The sequence below is a fragment of the Lissotriton vulgaris genome, chromosome 6, assembly GCF_964263255.1.
Source record: "Lissotriton vulgaris chromosome 6, aLisVul1.2, whole genome shotgun sequence".
Classification (NCBI taxonomy): Eukaryota; Metazoa; Chordata; class Amphibia; order Caudata; family Salamandridae; genus Lissotriton; species Lissotriton vulgaris.
This window is the reverse complement of record NC_141694.1, coordinates 1,397,863,669-1,397,882,466: the sequence shown is the minus strand read 5'-3', so window position 1 is coordinate 1,397,882,466 and position 18,798 is coordinate 1,397,863,669.

The window sequence follows — 18,798 nt, the reverse complement described above, 5'->3', positions numbered from 1 at the left end:
CTGAACAAGACCAGGTCTGGTTCTCCCCTAGACCCCTGCCCACTGAAACTCCTCAAACAATGTAAGGAGACTCTTCTGCCTCCGCTATTAGAGATCATGAATAGGGCAATGAGGGATGGGATTTTCCCCTTACAATGGAAAAGAGCTGTGGTTAAGCCACTGTTAAAAAAGACCACATTAGATCCGGGGGTTCTTAAAAACGTCCGCCCCATTTCGCTGCTCCCAGCCCCTCCAAAGATGCTGGAAACCCACCTTAACCAGCATCTTGCAGCCTTTCTGGAAACCTCTGGCCTTTTGGATCATTCGCAGCATGGATTTCGGAGAGGGCATAGTACGGAGTCGGCCCTTACCATAGTGCTCGATAACATCCGCACCAGAGCTGATAAGGGCCAGACTACCCTCCTTATCCTGTTAGATCTTACGGCTGCGTTTGATACTCTGTCTCCCTCGGTGTTAACATCTCGACTGAGGGAGATAGGGGTGGAGGGGCCAGCGCTTAGTTTGCTAGGCTCTTTCCTGGGCCAGAGGGAACAGAGAGTTAAGCTTGGGGAGTTCCTATCTCCATCCCTTCCTGTGCATTGTGGGGTCCCTCAGGGGTCGGCATTAAGTCCGACCCTTTTTAACATCTATGTGACCCCACTTGCCAGGCTCATTAGATCATATGGGATGGAGGTAGTCTCCTATGCCGATGACACTCAGATTCTGGTGTCTCTAGCCCAACCTGTCACCTTTGCTGCCTCCAATTTTAGACACTGTATGGAGGCAGTCGCTCAATGGATGATTTGCAATTCATTGAAGCTTAATGGCGAGAAGACAGGAATTCTGGTGTTTGGAGGAAAGGAGGACATTTGGTCTGCGGAATGGTGGCCTACATCTTTGGGAGTTTGTCCTGTACCCACCGCCCTGTCAAGGAACTTAGGAGTCATGATTGACCCAACCCTGGGGATGAGTCAGCAAGTTAACAGGACTATCTCCACATGTTGGGGTATAATAAATATCTTGTGGAAGATTAAGCACTATCTATCCCCACAAGCCAGAGGGCAAGTTGTAGTAGCACTACTAGGTTCCAGACTTGACTACTGCAATGCCTTATATCTAGGTATAAACAAGGGTCTGTTACTGCGACTTCAAATGGTGCAGAACGCCGCGGCCAAGTTTGTACTAGATTTACCTAAGCGTGCCTCAGCCACTGCTGCGAGAAAGACATTACATTGGCTTCCGATTGATGCCAGGATCTCCTTTAAGTCCCTATGTTTGATCTATGGGGCTTTGGCTATAAACAGGTCTGGAGCCATAAGAGACCTGCTGGTCCCTTATACCCCTTCCAGAACTCTGCGCTCTGCCAATAAATCTCTGCTATCAGTCCCCCGCGTTCGTAGAGCCAAGTGGGGTGGCAGAGCTTTTTCGAGCCTTGCTCCGAAGTTGTGGAACACTTTGCCGGCTGAAATTAAGTCCCTACCCTCAATGCAAGCTTTTAGGAGGGCTCTTAAGACCTGGCTATTTACAAAAGCCTACCCTTAGCTCTGGATTTGCCTTTTTATGATTCCCTTTTGGTTAGGCGCCTTGATGCCTTCGGGCTTAGAAGCGCGTTTATAAATTGCATTTTCATTTCATTTCATTGCTATAATGACTTTTGTGCCCTTGTCGTATCACTTCACTAGCATGCGATATTGAATGTGGGTGTCCGCATGCTGGGGTAGTTGGCTTAAACACCTTTTTTATATTTTGGTTAAGTTTAAACAATTGGCTGAAACTAGTGTTGGCCGGATGGATAATGAAGAAATATTTTTTGCATTACTTTCAGGATGGTCACCTATCATAGTAATAAGAAGACATTTTAAAAATTGGAATACATTATACACATTGAACATTTTGCAACGTGTCTTCAGGTAAAATGGTGTGGTTTTTCACGATTATATATTTTGTATTTAATCATATACGAGGATATAGTAATGACTAGGTTCATTATATTGCAGTGACTGTGAATTTTCTTGCAAAAGAGGGAGAACAATTGAAAGTGTTTCCTTGAGGACATCGGTAATAAATGGATTGGCGCCTTACAGATTTTTAAAGGTATTTAATGTATTTATGGATTGGTAATTAGCCATTATTTAATAGGGTGGGTTATTATCTGATTGGTGATATGGTTATATCACTAATATTGTGTATATATGTCTTTTCATGTTAGTGTTCATATATTATGATCCTGGGACTGCAGTGATCGGTATAAAGACTCTTACGTTGTGAAATTTGGTGAGGATTTTATTCAGTCATGTTTTTTCAGGTTCTAAATTGTTTGGAGTTCTTGGTGTTTCAGTCCTCACATACCAGTGTACTGGTTTTAGAGCAGCTAGTCTGGTATAATATCTATGTTTCTTTTCGTTCTTACGCTGTGATTATATTGGTGTAATCATTATTAACTGTGGTTGTTTTCGTCAGGCTTTCTCTGTCTTGAGTCTTTCAAGAACACACTGGGTGTTATCTTACTTTTCTGTTTTTCCTCTCTCTGGGTTCTTCTTTTTTGGTATCTACTGTATGAAGAAGCAGGTTATTTATAGGTGAGAGTATTGCGCCATGAATACCTATTGAAAGTGTTACACCGGTAATATCACTTTTTGTGTTTGTGCACTGTTTGTTTTATTGTAAGTGTTAGAAACTAAATATATGATTATACTGACATTGTGTTCACGCCCTGATGAAGCCCCATCTGGGGCAAAATGTGTTGGCTGTGTCATTCCATCGCTTCACGCTATCAGTGGTCCAAGAAGCTATTAAAGGATCATCTTTTGAACTCACTGAAGAGTCCGGATTGATTGATGTTCTGTGCATTAATGCTTTAAAATATTGATGTTGAATCTCTGTTAATCTTGTACTAACACTGTGTTTAACACTGTTTGCGATTCCCAATGGGGCCCCAAGTTGCGAGGCTCATGAATATTAATGAGCCTCTCGCAATTTGCGGGCCCATCGGTAATGACAGGCCCTTCCAGGGATGGTGGCCTGCTGGGCTCAGCAGACCATCATGCCTGGGACTACTTTGAAATGGGGCTGTTTTTTTTTTTAAATGCAGCCAATTATGCTTAAAGGAAAACAGGATGCATTTAAAAAAAGAAATGAACCATTTTTGTATCATTTTTTTAGGGCAGGTAGTAGTCCCTGGTACCACCACAACCTGCCCGTAAAAATATTTTTAGAGACAGTCACGAAGTGGAAGGGGTCCCCTGGGGACCCCTTCCAAATTGTGACTGCATTACCACCTTCTTGAAGAGGGTGGTCATTTGCGACTATTTTGCAACCGTAAATGCGGTCGCAAAACATTCAGAAATTGTTTTGCGGACTCAATTAGGAAGGCAACACCCCTTCAATAGCGACTCAGAATTCCGAAATAACGAGTCGCAAATAAATTGTGACTCGCTATTTGGGAATTGTACATGGCCCTGGGCCATTTTGCATAAGCAAAGGGTCGCAAACCCGTATGCGCATGCTATTTATGGTCGTACATCTGACCCGATGTCTTTATTGGATTGAAATGTTTTGTCCAAATATTTTGGTGCACTTTTAATTGATTGTTCTTAATAGTTTGGTGAGTTACAATTGTTAACAGGTTTTAATCTACGTTTTAACTTTCTCTTGAGAATTGCTTCCTTTTGTAGTTGAACATGATTTATGTAGACGAATAAGGGGTGTGGTATTGTCCATAACGAATATTGTGTATTTGAACAGGCCATGTTGTAAGCCATGAAAGGAAAAGTGGCTGTTCAAGTTGAAAAAAAATGTATATCTATAAAGGAGCCCATGTATTTTCAATTTAGTGCTACAGTTCTTTTTCCCCTCTCAACTAATTATTTGATTACCTACCTCTCTTCATTTGTGTTGCATTGTAACTGTCTCGAGGGTTTTTCACGTTACGGTATAGCATGTTCCTATTAAGAATGTATTTTCCTTTCTTGAACCAAAGCCAGAAATGCTGTTCTTCCTCAGCTTGATATTCTGGAGTGAATAGCGTTCAGTTTCCCATGTATACTGATTTTCTATTGTTCTATTAAACGCTGAAATTGGTGTATTCCAAAGCTAAGGCTTTTTGTGTACAAATGATACTTTACTGCGTTTTCGTCCAGAAGAACGCTGCCTTCATTTTCAAGCTGAACAAAATGCCTCTGATGTTTCTGGTCACAAACAAAACTCTGTGATTATATTATGCCACTGTGAATTAGTATCAAAAGACTTGTTGTGAGAAATGGGGGCATTGGTTGGGAGGGGGGGGGGGGTGTAAACCCTTCTTAAGCAACAACCACAGTCCTTGTAAGGGTGAACCACAAAAGTCACTAAATTATCCTATGCTTAACCATTTTGTAGCTTTGCACAAAGCACAAGCCTTAACAGCAATGGGTTAAGTATTTAAGCAGCACACAAACAGTTATAAAGTAAAAGCTCAACACAACAAAAATCCCAAACCAACTAGAAAAATATACAATGTTTCAATAAATAATTTGAGACCAAAATGCAAAAATACAATGAAAGCATCAACTGAGGGAATCTTGTCAGCTGGAGCGGGAAAAAGTCAGAAGTGTAGGCTGACTGCGGAGTGCAAGCCACCACAGGACCTACTTCGGCCAGCTTTGCAGAGCTTTGTGCCACTTGACGTTGCTTCCAAAGAAGTATTCTGCTGTGCGGTGAGGTTTTATAGGATTCACGTCATCCACATTGGTTCTAATGAAGCTTGTAGCTGTGTGGCAAGGCTTTGCGTTGCTCAGCGTTGGTTCCAATGAAGCTTTCAGCAATGTGGTGAGGCTTTGCAGGGCTTTGCGTCACTTCATGCCGTATTTGGTGGAAACTTTAACTCCTTGGACGCTCATGACGAGCTCAGCTCGTCATGGTGTACACCTCCATACACTCATGACGAGCTGAGCTCGTCATGAACAATGGGAAAACCAAGAGGTCAGCACAGGAGGAAAATAACACTAGCATCGATGTGGTTAACTAGGCCAGGAGGAGTTCTCCATGATACCAGACAAGGTTCTCAACCTTGGAAGGCATCTCTTGGGGATCAGAAACTAAATCCAGCAGAGGCCAGCAGAACTCGGGCAGGTGTAGTTGCAGGAGGTCAGCTGGGCAGTTGCAGGGAGGCCACTGGAGCATGTTGAGACCTTGTAGCTCACAACAGGAGGTCAGTCAACTGACCATTAGAGTCACTGTGGTAGTTCTGGGTTCAAAGGGATGGTCCTCTCTCCTTTAAGCAGCAAGGCAGGCCTCAAAAAGCAGGGCAGTCTTCGGAAGAACAAAGCAGGCTCCAAGCAGGATGGCAGTCCTCTGAGAAACAAGGCATGCCTCAAGCAGGAGGACAGCCCTCTGAGGTACAAGGCAGTCCTTCTGAAGTCTTCCACAGGTCCAGGAGTGTACTTAAGTGAAGTAGTGTGGCTCACTGGTTAGAGGCGGCAGACCCGAGAGCAGAGGACGGCCCGGGACCAGGGTTCGATTCCCGGCGTGGCAGGTTTCTGGACCAGGGTCAGCGGACTCGATAATTCTCTCGCCTCGGTGCCCACTCTGATCAGCGTTCACACTCGGCAACTCTGGGCATTAGCTTGCCTCATCTTCACTAACGGCCCCACCAGACCGCCGGGGATGCCTGGTCTCACCCTGGAGATACCCATTAAGGGACCATCTCTCAGGGAAGCCAGGAAGGGTTTCGCAGCGGTCGAAGCGCCTTGGGACCCTACGGGTAAGTAGTGCGCTATATAAATGCCTATACATTTACATTTACATTTACTCTTGGGCGTTAAGAGGGTCCAATATTTATATCTGGTGCAGGCCTTTGAAGTGGGAGAATGCTCTATCACTTCCCCAACATCTGGTTTTGCAATTATCCTTTCACTCCTGCCCAGGCTCCAAAGGGTCTAGTGTGACAATGGACCATTGTCAAGTTCTGTGTGAGTGTGCTGAGGCAGCCCCTTTGAAATGTAAGCAGGGAAGGGAACAGCCCAACTTCTCCCATCCTGGCAGGATGGCCATCCTGTCCTCACCTATTCCCCCTTTGTCTCACTGTCTGAGAGGAATATACGAAGGCCAACTGCCATCTACACCCAGTCGAGTGACCCAGGGTACAAGATGCAGGTGCCAAATGTTTAGGACAAGAAAATGCCAAATTTCTAAAAGTGGCATTTTCAGAATTGTGACTTATAATCCAACTTTACCATTAAAGAGGACTTTACATTACAATTCTTTTAAAATCAAAATCAACATTCCTAGTTGTCCCCAATCAAATGTTATCACTTTTTGTAAATAAAAAGGTAACCAAATGTCATCCTATGGTCAAGGTGGGCCTCACAGGAGTGAAAAAAATATAGAAGCGTTTTTCACTAACAGGACATAGGAAACTTAAAAATACACGTCCAATTGTTTAAATCCACTTCACCCTGTCCTCTGGGCTGCTTATGGCCTACCTAAGGGCTGACTTATATGTAAAAGGAAGGTTTAGGCTTGGCCAAAGGTTTATTTTGGCAAGTTGAATATGCAGTTTAAAACATCACACATACTGCAGTTGCATGCCTTATATGTGTTAGAGAGGGCTGCTTAAGTGGGTGTACCTAGAAGTGCGGGCGCACTAGTAGCATTTACGTTCTGGGCTCTGAGTACATATAGTCCTCTTTACGAGGGACTAATAAGTAATTTAAATGCGCCAATTCGGTGTAAGCCAATTTACCATGTTTAACAGAGTGATCACAAGCACTTTATCATTGGTGAGCAGTGGTGAAGTGCTAAAGCTAACACAAACGAATTTCAGCAACAGGAGGTGAATAGTCAAAAACGGGAAGACAATCCTAAGCGCTGTCAGGTCTAAGACTTGTGCATCTTAAAATAGCATTAATTAGATTGGTTTTTATCAATGCCCTCTTCTTCAACAAGAGTTGCATCTGAGTGCCTTTACTGAAATTATATTGTCTATGTGTGTATAATAAATTCTGTGCTATTTTCTTTGGGAGATGTTTGATTGGTGTGAATTAGTGCTGAACGACATGATGTTAACTGTGATGAGATGTGTTTTGTGCTGAATGGACACATTTGCCTTTTTAATGTGAAATACATCTTTTTGCAAAAATTGAGCGAAAATGTGTGTGTTCGTAAAATTGAACAGAGGGTCATACTCTGCACACCAAAGTCACACAAGACAGAAGCAGAAGCCTGGTTTGGCCAAAAATGCCTCACACAGGAGCAGATATCAATTTTATAGTACCCACAAGACATTTCTGCTCCAACTAACCAGTCTCAAAAGTATGTAAAATTCCCAAAATAGTGCAATCACCGACGAAAAAAAATCCCAAATTAGTGAAATGCAACATATGCTAATTTCATAAGATTCCACCTTCATAATTAAAATGTATTTAATTACGGCGCACAAAGGATATATAGATGAACAGAAACAATCTAAAGCCTCAAACACTTAGAGAATGTGTAAATTGAGGGGCTTATTTACAAGCCCCTTGCACCTCTGGTATGTCATGGTTTCCCATGTTCAAAGTGACGCACCGGCTGCGCAAGAGGCTTGTAAATAAGCCCTTGAGTATTAGGCTGCCTGCGGGGTAAACACATGGAGATAATCTAAGCCATCGACACAACACTCGTCTCATACTGTGATACATAGGACCTTAATTTTGAGACTTAGATGCACAACGACTTTTTGTGATACCAAATTCTTCACTCTGAATCAGAGAATAAGAATGAGTTTAATTTTCAAAGCACAAAGGGGCATATTTTCAAGCCTCTATCGCCACCACAACGTCACTTTTCACGACGTTGTGGTGGCAATAGGGGCTTCATCTTATTTACAAGGCAGCAATAAGCCACATAACGTGGCTTGACGCTGCCTTGTAAATAAGGCACCCTTTTACGCTATACTTAGGGTGAAAGGGGAGGCAATAGGTGTTGCGGTGGGCATACTGCCGCAACACCCATTGATTTTGACGCTGCCTCCTCGTTTGTGCTGATTCCAAACCCATTGATTGTTTATGTGCAGGAAGGGGTCCCTTCCTGAGTCTTAAATAAGCCACATATACGATGCAACAATAGGAGTTACGATATAAGAGTCGGATTCCGACTGTTGGCCCCACAGATTTTTGAGTTGGAACCTTTAAATTTGCGCCAACATTGTGAACCCACATCACTGCTGGGGAAAAACACTTCCCAATATGAAAGCTTAGAGAAAGGAAATATCAAGCCCTCTGTGTTCCTATAGATCGTTTAAACTAATCTCAAGGCATAAGACCTCGGAAGATGGTTCAAAATACTCTAATGCACTAATGATAACAGATATGGAATACATCATTGGCACCTGCGGCCTACAGTCATCACAAAGAGATATATTAACAAATCACCTGCGTTTGGTACCAAATATGTCATATTTTTAAAAAGGCTCTGATGGCACAATGACTACCAATTTGCTCCTCTCTCCCACGATCCTCTTTGTCAATTCTATAGTCTATTATTCACATTTAATGGAATAGAACGAATACGGACTAAATGAGACTTAACTCTCATTAGAGAGGTATGTTGCTAAATGACTAACTTTTACTGAGCACAATGCTGTCCTGGTTTCCATTTAAAACTCGAACACATTTCTGAAGTTGAATTCTTGCTTGAATCCAGTTGACAAAGTGGGATTACAATGAAGGACTACACCTGTTGGATGTGGCCCAACGGCTAGAGCGGTCAACCTCGAAGCCGGGGAACAGGGTTGGAGTCCGTCAGGAACACTCCACATACTGTGACTCTGTGCAAATCACTAAGGGCCCAATTCACAGAACTAACTTAAGACAAAATCCTAAACTTACTACCATTTTCGTATTCACAGAAGGCACTTACTCATTTTGGTATTCACAGAAGACACTTACTCATTTCGGTATTCACAGAAGGCACTTAGAGCCAGATGTGTCAAGATTCCAATTTCAAATTCTAAATAGCGATTTTTTGCGAATCGCTATTTAGAATTCGCAAAATGGAATGTATGTACAAAATCGCTAATTTTTAGCGATTCCTTAATATTCTTTATTTGCGAATTCGCATATTGCGAATTCGCAAATAAGGAATAATTTCCAATGCATTCCTATGGGCCAGGAGGCCCATAGGTATGATTGTGAAGTAATTCTCAAATTGCGAATTCGCAATTTGCTAATCGCAATTTGAAAACTATTTCAAGGGTGCAGGGGTGTCTCAAAGACACCCTGCTGCACCCCTGAAATGTGCATGTGTGTGCATATGGCGCACATACATGCCCTATGGGCATGTGTGTGCGTCACATGCCACCTTAACAAATGACAATTTGAGCTTTTTTTAAAGAATTCGCAAATTACCATCAACAACAAGTTGGTGGTAATTTGCGATTTCTTAACCAAAATTCGCAAATTGAAATTGCTACATACATAGCATTTAAGGAATCGCAAAAATTGTGATTCCTTAAATGCCATGGCAAATTAAGGAATCACATTTTTTTGCGATTCCTTAAATTGCGATTTTTTCATGCATTCCAAAACATGCAAAAAGGCCGTTTGCGATTTGCAAAAACCGAAATTCTGCGAATGTCAGCCTTTGCGAGTCGCAAAAGGTTTGATGCATCTGGCCCTTACTCATTTCGGTATTCACAGAAGTTAGTAGTCCTAACTTTACGACTCCTAAATGCCTTCTGTGAATACCGAAAGTCTTCAAATTAGGATTTTTCTCAGTTTAGGAGTCCTAACTTTACTACTACTAAATTAAGAAAAATCCTAATTTTAAGACTTTCGGTATTCACAGAAGGCGTTTAGCAGTCCTAAAGTTACGACTACTAACTTCTGTGAATACCGAAATGAGTAATTGCCTTCTGTGAATACCGAAATGAGTAAGTGCCTTCTGTGAATACCAAAATGGTAGTAAGTTTAGAATTTTGTCTTAAGTTAGTTCGCTGAATCGGGCCCTCAGGGGCCTATTACTATGGCGGGCGGACAAAGTCCGCTTGCCATCGCATCGGGTCAAGCGACCAACTGCCCAGGTTGCGGCTGTCCCGCCATTGACATATGGATGGGTCCGCCACACTGGCGGGAGCATACTGCATTTCTAACATTGCGGAAGGCGGTGCTGTCAGCAGCACTTGCCGCAATGTCAGAAATGTATGTCCAGCATTTGCATGCACAACGTGACAGGCACCGCACAGTGCTGCAACCTTGTGCATGGAAATGCAGGGGGGTACTGCACCCTCCACCCCCTCAACACCCTGGGGGCCCTCAACGGGCCCCCAGAAGCAAAGACTGCATGCCTTTACATGGCAGCAACGCCGCCATGGAAAGGCTGATCTCCGCCAACATCGTAATATGGATGGCGGTGTCTTGCAGACACGGCCACCATATTTTACTTGTTTTCCGCCCGGTCGATGAGTTGACCTGCGGAAAAGCGGAGGACGGTCTTTCCATCCGCCGCAGACCCCCCCCAGCCATCCTAATAAGGCAGGGGGTCTTTCTGGTGTGAATGGCAGGCGGTTTGCCCCCATCGGGCCGGTAGTGGCTACCGCCGACCAAGCGGGGGCGAACCGCCCGCCATCCTAATGGGCCCCTAAATCTCGCCGCGCCTAACAAAATGAGTGCGCCTGTCTGCAACGCAACTGGTGCGCATGTAAAGCGCTCTGATACTTTTGGGTCGAGTTTGTGCTGTATAAAGCTCAAAAAATAAAAAAAGATTAAGACTCTTGATTCGTCCAATGATGTCCTACTTTTTAGTAGGCATACTGTGTGGGATTTTACCTGACCCTCGTGAAAATTAGCACTTTCAGGACAGTCAGCAATAAATAGGCTAGTCCATGGCAATATTGTGTTACAACTCACGCAATCCACTTTTTAATTTCAGGTGGATCCAAGGTATTGGTGGTATTGGTTGGGCTTTTGGAGCAGGGTCACTCAAATCCGGGTCCGCAATGACGTATTATTGTTCCACATTGGTTTGCTCCTTCTGAATCTCTTCAAGCTAGGTACTGATTTGGAATCAATGCCACACAGTTGCGTAGTAAGGGTGCCATTGGCCCTAACACACAAGCAAAGAAAATGAGGTCCATGGCTGGTATCTGGTTACGAAAAAAACAGCATTAAATAGGCATAAGTGGGCCCCTGAGAGATCTGTTTCCAGTGTCACTGCGCCTGCTGCACGATTAATAGCTATGTCCTGAGGGCATGTCAACAAAACGGCAACTGTGCAAATTCATGGGTGTTTTCACCTCATCAAAATCTACATGATCTGGTAACTGTCAACAATTTTTTACTTGTTAAATTCTGGGCTGTGTAACCTGATAAAATTAAACCGGGTATGTAAATGGTATTGCACCCAGTAATTACCAAGTGCAATAACATTTAATTATTTATAATTCAAACCACTGAGCAATCAGAGGCTTGCACGGGGTAAGAAAACACAAGGCAGCTCAAAATGGGACCCTTTGTGTATTAGGACAAAATCTAGACCAACCAACTTCTTTAAAAAATGCTGGGAGAAGTGGGGCTTAGTGAAGAGAACAGACTAAGGTACCTCTGTCCGTCCCCAACCGCCTTTCAAAAAAAGCAAAAACAAAAGTGTCTAAGTCTGACATAATGTCTCAGAGGCGTTTCACACCCCGCACTGGACATTGGCTGTGCAAGGCCTTGAAACACGACTGGAAACCCACTCTGTGATGGGGTTTCCATATCATCTTTTGTGTCACAGTGTGATGTCGGCTGTTCACCGGGAGACCGTGTGAAAGGGGGCGGTACCGTGTCACCCTGTGAGGTGGCAGGTCTGAGAAGCTGCAGTGGCAGAATTCCAGAGATGTGACAGTGAGAGTCAATATGTTGTAGGTGTGTTTCGGTGAACACCATGCAGTCAAAGAAAACCACACCTCGCACCATGAGAAACATGACTGGCTGTGTAAACACAAAACAACAGAAAACTGCTCTCAGTGCTTCCTGTGAAAACTAAAGACCGTGTGACCTTCCTCCACAAGTGGGGGTTTGCTGTGGGTCTGTCTGCAGAGCTAGAATCACGTGACGGTCAATCCTGTTAACATGTCATCCATCATCCAGCGTCCTGACAGGTGCTATGTGAATGTCTGTGTACACATTCAGCTAGCATTAAATGCATGTCTCGGGCTGCTCTACAAGAACATGTAGAATGCTACCATGAAAAACTCCTCCTATGCAGGGGCAGTCTGACTAATGCAAGGCTGGTTTGACAGGTTCCTCTGACTCAAGTCTTTTCCAGAACAGATTTGGTAGGTATAGGATGACGAGTGATGACACGCTTCTGGAAGAAGTCGCTAATGAGATGGAAACTGTGTAAAAGAAAGGTTTCTTGAGCCTGTCGTTTACTTTGCTTTTGATGTTATATGTGCACAATGTTGGGCTGGATCGACGCATTAGGACATTAAGCGTCACCATATAGGGTTGTATCATTGAAGTGTGCACTGGGGGCTAAATCACGAAACATTTTTGACTAGACCTATTTTAAGTTCTTTGTGGTAAATTGAGGCAATACTTGGTGAAAACACTTTTTACCACTTTCTTATGAAAACAGGCTTCTGAGGGTGGTAATGTGTGACAAGAATGTGTATACTTACTAGTTATGTGGCATTTTGTTGTGGTTGTCAAGTGTTCTGTTGTTTTTGGGCTGCTGTATTTTAGAGCTCGATGCAGGTGTGTTGTACTGTGGTTGTTGAGATGTGTTTAGGTTTAACTGTTTGTTGTTTTGAGTCCTGTTAGGTTTTGTGTACTTTAATTACTTTGCATACGTCATTGTTATCTTATGTTATAGCTGACTTATGAAGCGCATATTCACCAGAGGCTTCTTGGCGCTATTGTGTTATGTTTTGTTGTTTACTTTAGACATGCTAACAATTGCTGCTATGTTTTCGGCCCAAATAATCACATTGTAAAGTTACTATGACAAGCAATACCATACCACTGTCTATGGTGGTACAGTAGTGCTGCTTTAGCTCTTGATCTATTTAAGACAACAGTCACCACAAATCTATCACAGCGACCAGATCAGAAGTTAGCACGTATCAATCAATCAATCACTCAATGTTTATAAAGCGCAGCTACTTACCCGTTAGGGTCTCTATGAGCTGGAGGGGGGAGGGAGTGTAGCATGTGCCGGTGAGGTGGATTAAAAAAGCCGTGTCTTCAGTTGCTTCGTGAAGCTGGGGAGGGAGGGGGTTTGTCTGATATGGATGGGTAGGGCGTTCCAGGCGGTGGCTGCGAGGTAGGAGGAGGAGGTTACTCCTTGTTAGAAATAGGATTTCGGGTCGGCTAAGGTTTGCACCAAAGCCAGTCAGAAACCATCACAATAGTCAGGGTAAGGGAGTTACACTCCTAAAATAACTTCTGCTCACCCCCTTGATACCTTGGCACGAGCAGTCAGGATTATCTTAGAGGCAGTGTGTAAAGCATGTGCGCATAACCAACAGTAATACAGTGTAAGCACTACAAATGGATACCACACCTGTTAAAAAAATAGCCAATGGTTTATATACTTAAACATGACCAAATCCACAGTACAGTACTTTAAAAATAGACGCGTTGCAAGATGTCTTTAAATTGCCAAGATACGTTGAAAACACAGTTCCTTGATGTTGATAGCTCTGTCTGGGCTATCACGGCGTCGTGAACAAACAAATACAAACAGTTCTGTCTGACCGCGGTGTCGCGGGTCAGGTGCGGTGTTAGGAAGACCTGCAAACAGTATCTTTCAGAGATGCAGGTCGTCGATGACCTCTCGTTGTCACACCCGTTGCAGGTCGATCTCTTCTCTGATGAAATCAGGAGCGCTGGCATCGGCAGGAGTCGGGTGCTGCGGTGCAAAGTGCAGCGGTGCAGCATTGCAGCGGTGCAGCGTGCGGTCCCCTCAGGTCATGGTGCGAGCAGCGGCTCGGTGGCGGCGGAGGATGGCGTCGTCGGTGAGGCCAGGCTCGTGGTGTGAGATGAAGGCAGTGCTCGTCAAGGTGCTGGCAGGTCACGGTGCAACAGTGGCATTACTAACGCTGAAGCAGTGTCGTCGGCTGACAACTGGAGTCGATGGCACCGGCGTCAGTAGGCCAAGGCTGCGGTCCGGGATGAGGGCGGTGCGTCGTGTAACTTTACGAGCGGTGCCCTCGAATAACGGTGCAAGCAGCGGTGTCAAGTCAGGCGGGGAGCGTCGTCGCCGGGGATACCAAGGTGGCGTCCTGAAGCGAGGAGGTGCAGCTCGGTGGCGGCATCAGCAGGCGTCGTCGGTGAGACCAGGGTCGCTGTGCAGCATTGCGGTTGTGCTCTCTGTGCTGCCAAAGCTTTGGCGTGAAGCATGGCGGTGCGGATTGCGGTGCCCACAGGACGCGGTGCAAGCAGTGGCTTGGTGGCTGCATCGGCAGGCGTCGTCGGTGAGGTAAGGGTTGCAGTGCAGCGTTGTGGAGGTGCCCTCTGCGATGCCTTCGGGACACGGAGTCAGCAGCAGCGTCGGCAGCGGCATTGTAGACGGCGTCGGGCTTGAAGTCTTTGCCGTTCCTGAGACTTCTTGAACAGGGGGAAGCTCTACCTCAAACCCTTGGAGATACTCAGCACAAGTAGAGAAAGTTCAGTCTAGTCCTTTCCCTGCCCAAGGCAGAAGCAGCAGCTGCAGGCCAACCCAAAAAAGCAACAACACAGCAAAGGGGCAGTACTCCTCCTGGCAGCTCTTTCAGCTCTTCTTCTTGGCAGGCTCCATGATTCCAACGAGTTCTCTGAAGTCTTTTTTATCCCTGAGACTTCCAACAGGAGGCAAACTCTACTTCAAGCCCTTGGAGAAAATTCTAACAGCAGGATGATGAAAGCACATTCCAGTCCTTTCCCTGCTCAAGACAGAAGCAACCACTTCAGGCCAACCCCTCAACACGCAGCATAGGGGCAGTACTCCAGCTTCCCTGGTCCTTCCTCCTGGCAGGTTCCCTAGTTCAGAAGTAATCTAAATCTCTGGGGTCTGGACCCCAATATTTATACGACAAAATCCGTTGCCCTGTGAAGGCAGAGGGGCCTGTACCTAGTTCAAACCAGTTCTGGGTGCATTCTGCCAGTGTGCACCTTCTTCCTTTGTCAGTGTCGGCCAGGGTCATCAAACGCACCACAGGAGGTGGAGCCAGCATTGTAGAAGGCAGGCACAGCCCAATTCAGACCCAAGTGCGTCTCCTCCCACCCATCTATGTGTAGATGTGTCTATTCAGCCCTCTGCTGACTCACCCTGTCTCCTGGAGTCTCCCCCAGCCCCTGTCACTTACAAACCAGACAGACAATACACAAGTTAGAAAAGGCAGGCTGGATGGTTAGGTCAGAAAATATCTACTTTCTAAAAGTGGTATTTTCAAACACAAAATGTTAAAACCAACTTCACTAAAATATGTATTTTATCATTCTGAGTTCAGGCATACTAAAATCGAATTTCTACCATGTTCCCTGGGTCAGTTAGGATTATAGGATGTAATAATCAAACTGCCCATTCTGGCCTATGGGGAACAGGTAGCCTTGGAATAGTGAAAAACGAAGTAGGCTGTAATTCACTATCAGAACATGCCACACACACCAGGGCATGTCCTACCTTTCACATACAATGCACCCTGCCCATGGGGCTACCTTGGGCCTACCAGAGGGGCGACTCACATGTAGTAAAGGGAAGGTTTAGGGACTTGCAAGTGTGATCACTTGCCAAGTCGACATGGCAGCCCCAGGCTGCACACAGGCTCTGCAATGGCAGGCCAGAGTTACACTTTACGGGCTGTTTACGTGGGTGGCACAATCCAGTGCTGCAGCCCACCAACAGCATTTGATTTATAGGCCCTGGCACTCACAGTGCACTTTACTAGGGACTGACACATAAATCAAATAGCCAATCATGGGAATACCAATCCATAACACATTTTATACAAAGAGCATATGCACTTTAGCACTGATTAGCAGTGGTAAAGTGCCAAGAGTCCTAAAACCAACACCCACAGGTAAGAGAAAAATAGGAGGAAAAAGCAAAAAGTTTAGGGATAACCCTGCAAAAAGGGCCATTTCCAACACTCCTGTTCTGGTTTTCCTGATGCGGGGCACTTCTGCGAGAGGGAGCTGGGCTGAGCGTAGGGCCCTGTGGGGTATGTGAAGGTTTAGTTGCTGGTTCAGGTAGGCTGGTCCAGTGTTGTGGAGGGCTTTATATGCGTGGGTGAGAATCTTGAAAGTGATTATTTTCTCTATGGGGACCCAGTGCAGTATATGTAGATGTTAGAAAATGTGGCAGTGACGGGATAGGTAGAGGATCAGTCTGGCGGTGGCGTTCTGGATGTTTTGCAAGTTGCAGGTGAGTTTTCTGTTGATTCAGGCATAGAGTGGTTGTCGTAGTCCAGTCTGCTGGTGATGAGGTCGTGTGTGATGGTCTTTCTATATTCAAGGGGGATCCATTTGAAGGTCTTGCGTAGGAGGCGGTGGGTGCGGAAGCAGGTGGAGGTGACTGAGTTGATCTGATGGTTCATGCTGGGGTCTGGGTCCAGGATGATTCCGCGGTTGCGGGCATGGTTGGCGAGGGTGAGCAGGTTTCCGAGGGGGGAGGCCACCAGGAGTTGCTCTATGCGTTGGGTTGAGGGCCCATGATGGGTACTTCTGTCTTGTCTGTGCTGAGTTGAAGACAGCTGTTTCTCATCCAGTTGGCGACTGCTTTTATGCATTCATGGAAGTTGTGTCTGGTCTTGTCGGGTTCATTGGAGAGGGAGAGGATGAGTTGGGTGTCGTCGTCATAGGAGATGATGTTTATTCTGTAGCTTCTGACGATGGAGGCTAGGCGGGCCATGTAGACTTTGAACAGTGTGGGGCTGAGGGAGGATCCCTGGGGCACTCTATAGGTGGTGGGTGTGGGATCTGCAAGGAAGGGGGCGAGTCTCACTCGTTGCGATCTGCCCGAGAGGAAGGATTGGATCCAGTCGAGGGCCCTGTCTCTGATGCCGGCTTCGTGGAGTCTTCTTATCAGGGTGTGATGGGAGACTGTGTCGAAAGCTGCCGAAAGGTCAAGTAGGATGAGTGCCGCCGTCTCTCCCTTGTCCAGTAGGGCGCGGATGTCATCTGTTGCGGCCAGGAAAGCTGTATCAGTGCTATGGTTAGACCTGAATCCGGTTTGGAAGATGTCGAGGATGTGCTGGTCTTCTGTAAATGTTGTGTGTTGTCTGTTAACTGCTTTTTCAATGACTTTCACAGGAAATGGAAGCAGGGAGATGGACCTGACGTTTTTGAGGTCGGTGGGGTCTGCTGAGGGTTTTTTAGGAGGGGGTGGATCTGGGTGTGTTTCCAGTCATCGGGGAAGGTGGCGGCAGCTAGTGAGCAGTTGATGGTGAGGCAGAGCTTTGGGGTGACAGTGTCTTCAGTTCTTTTGAAGATGTGATGGGGCAAGAGTCCCTGGGGGGCCCGGAGTGTATGGACTTCATAGTTTCCAGGGTATCTTCGGTGGAGAGGGGTGTCCAGGAGGAGATTGTAGGTTTGTTGGTGTCGGGGTTGGGAAGGAGGGGTTCTTCTCGTGGGTTGTCCTTGTTGAAACTGTCATAGATGGTCTTGAGTTTGTGGTGGAAGTAGGTGTTGAGTCTGTCGCATTGGTCCTGTGAGGGTGGGATGTCCGTAGTTTCACTGTTGGGTTGGGCGAACTCCTTGATAATGCTGAAGAGTTTCTTGCTGGTGTGTTCTTGTGAGGCGATCCTGTCTTGGATAGACTTTTTTCTGGTGTTTCTGATGAACTGGTGGTGAGTAGTGGTGGTGGCTTTGAAGTTGCTGTGGGCTTCTGGGGATTTGACGTTTCTCCAGATTTTCTAAAGGCTGCGATAGGTAGGTCTTGATTCGTGGAGTTTGGGGGTGAACCAGCTGGCTTTCTTTGTGTGGGTGTTGTTGTTCTTTTTGAGGGGGGCTATGGTGGCGCAGTTGGTGATCCAGTTGTGGAAGTTGCGTGCTGCAGTGTTTGGGTCATCGTTGCATGCGATGGTGAGGGCGGTGAGAGCGGCGGTGAGCTGATCATCGGTTATTCTTGTCCAGTTTGTGTTGAAGGTGAAGTAGATGCATCAGTGATCTGTCTGTGGGAGTTCTGTGGTGTGGCTGAAGGTAGCGGAGGTTCCTGTAGTGAAGATGGAATCGAGGGTGTGTCCTGCGGAGTGTGTTGGCTCTGTCATGATCTGTCGGAGTCCTATGTTGTGGAGGTTGTCTAGGAGGGGTGCATTGTTGGGGTCTTGTCAATTCTCAAGGTGGAAGTTGATGTCTCCCAGCAGAGTGTAGTAGGTGGCTGTGATGGCTTGTGCGGAGATGCAGTACATGATGGAGTTTGCGAAAGGTGTGCGAGGTCGGGGGGCAGTAGATGATGGTTCCCCTGATGGTGGATGTCGGGCTGGTGTGTAACTTGAAGTGGAGGTGTTCCATCAGGTCAGAGCTTCTTTGGAGTCTTCAGAGTGAGTGGTCAGGCGGAGATTGGACCTGTGGACAATGGTAATTACCCCCCTATCACCGCCCCAGGGCCGCTGGGGCAGTCTTTCCGGGCGATCTGGGGGATGGCGATATCCGGGCCGAAGGTGTTGTTGGTCCAGTGAGGAATGCGACGTATGGTGCTGTCGAGGAGGTCCCAGATTTCAGTGGCGTGTTTGTGGAGGGAGCGGACGATGTGCAGGATGCATTTCAGGGCTTTCGAATCTGGAGAGCTGTTGTGGGTAGGTTGTGCTGAGTCTTGGGTATTGGTGGTGGTGCAGATTTGCCGGCAGCAGAGGCAGCTGAAGGGACCATGTGTGTTGCCTGGAAATGCCTGCTTGCAATT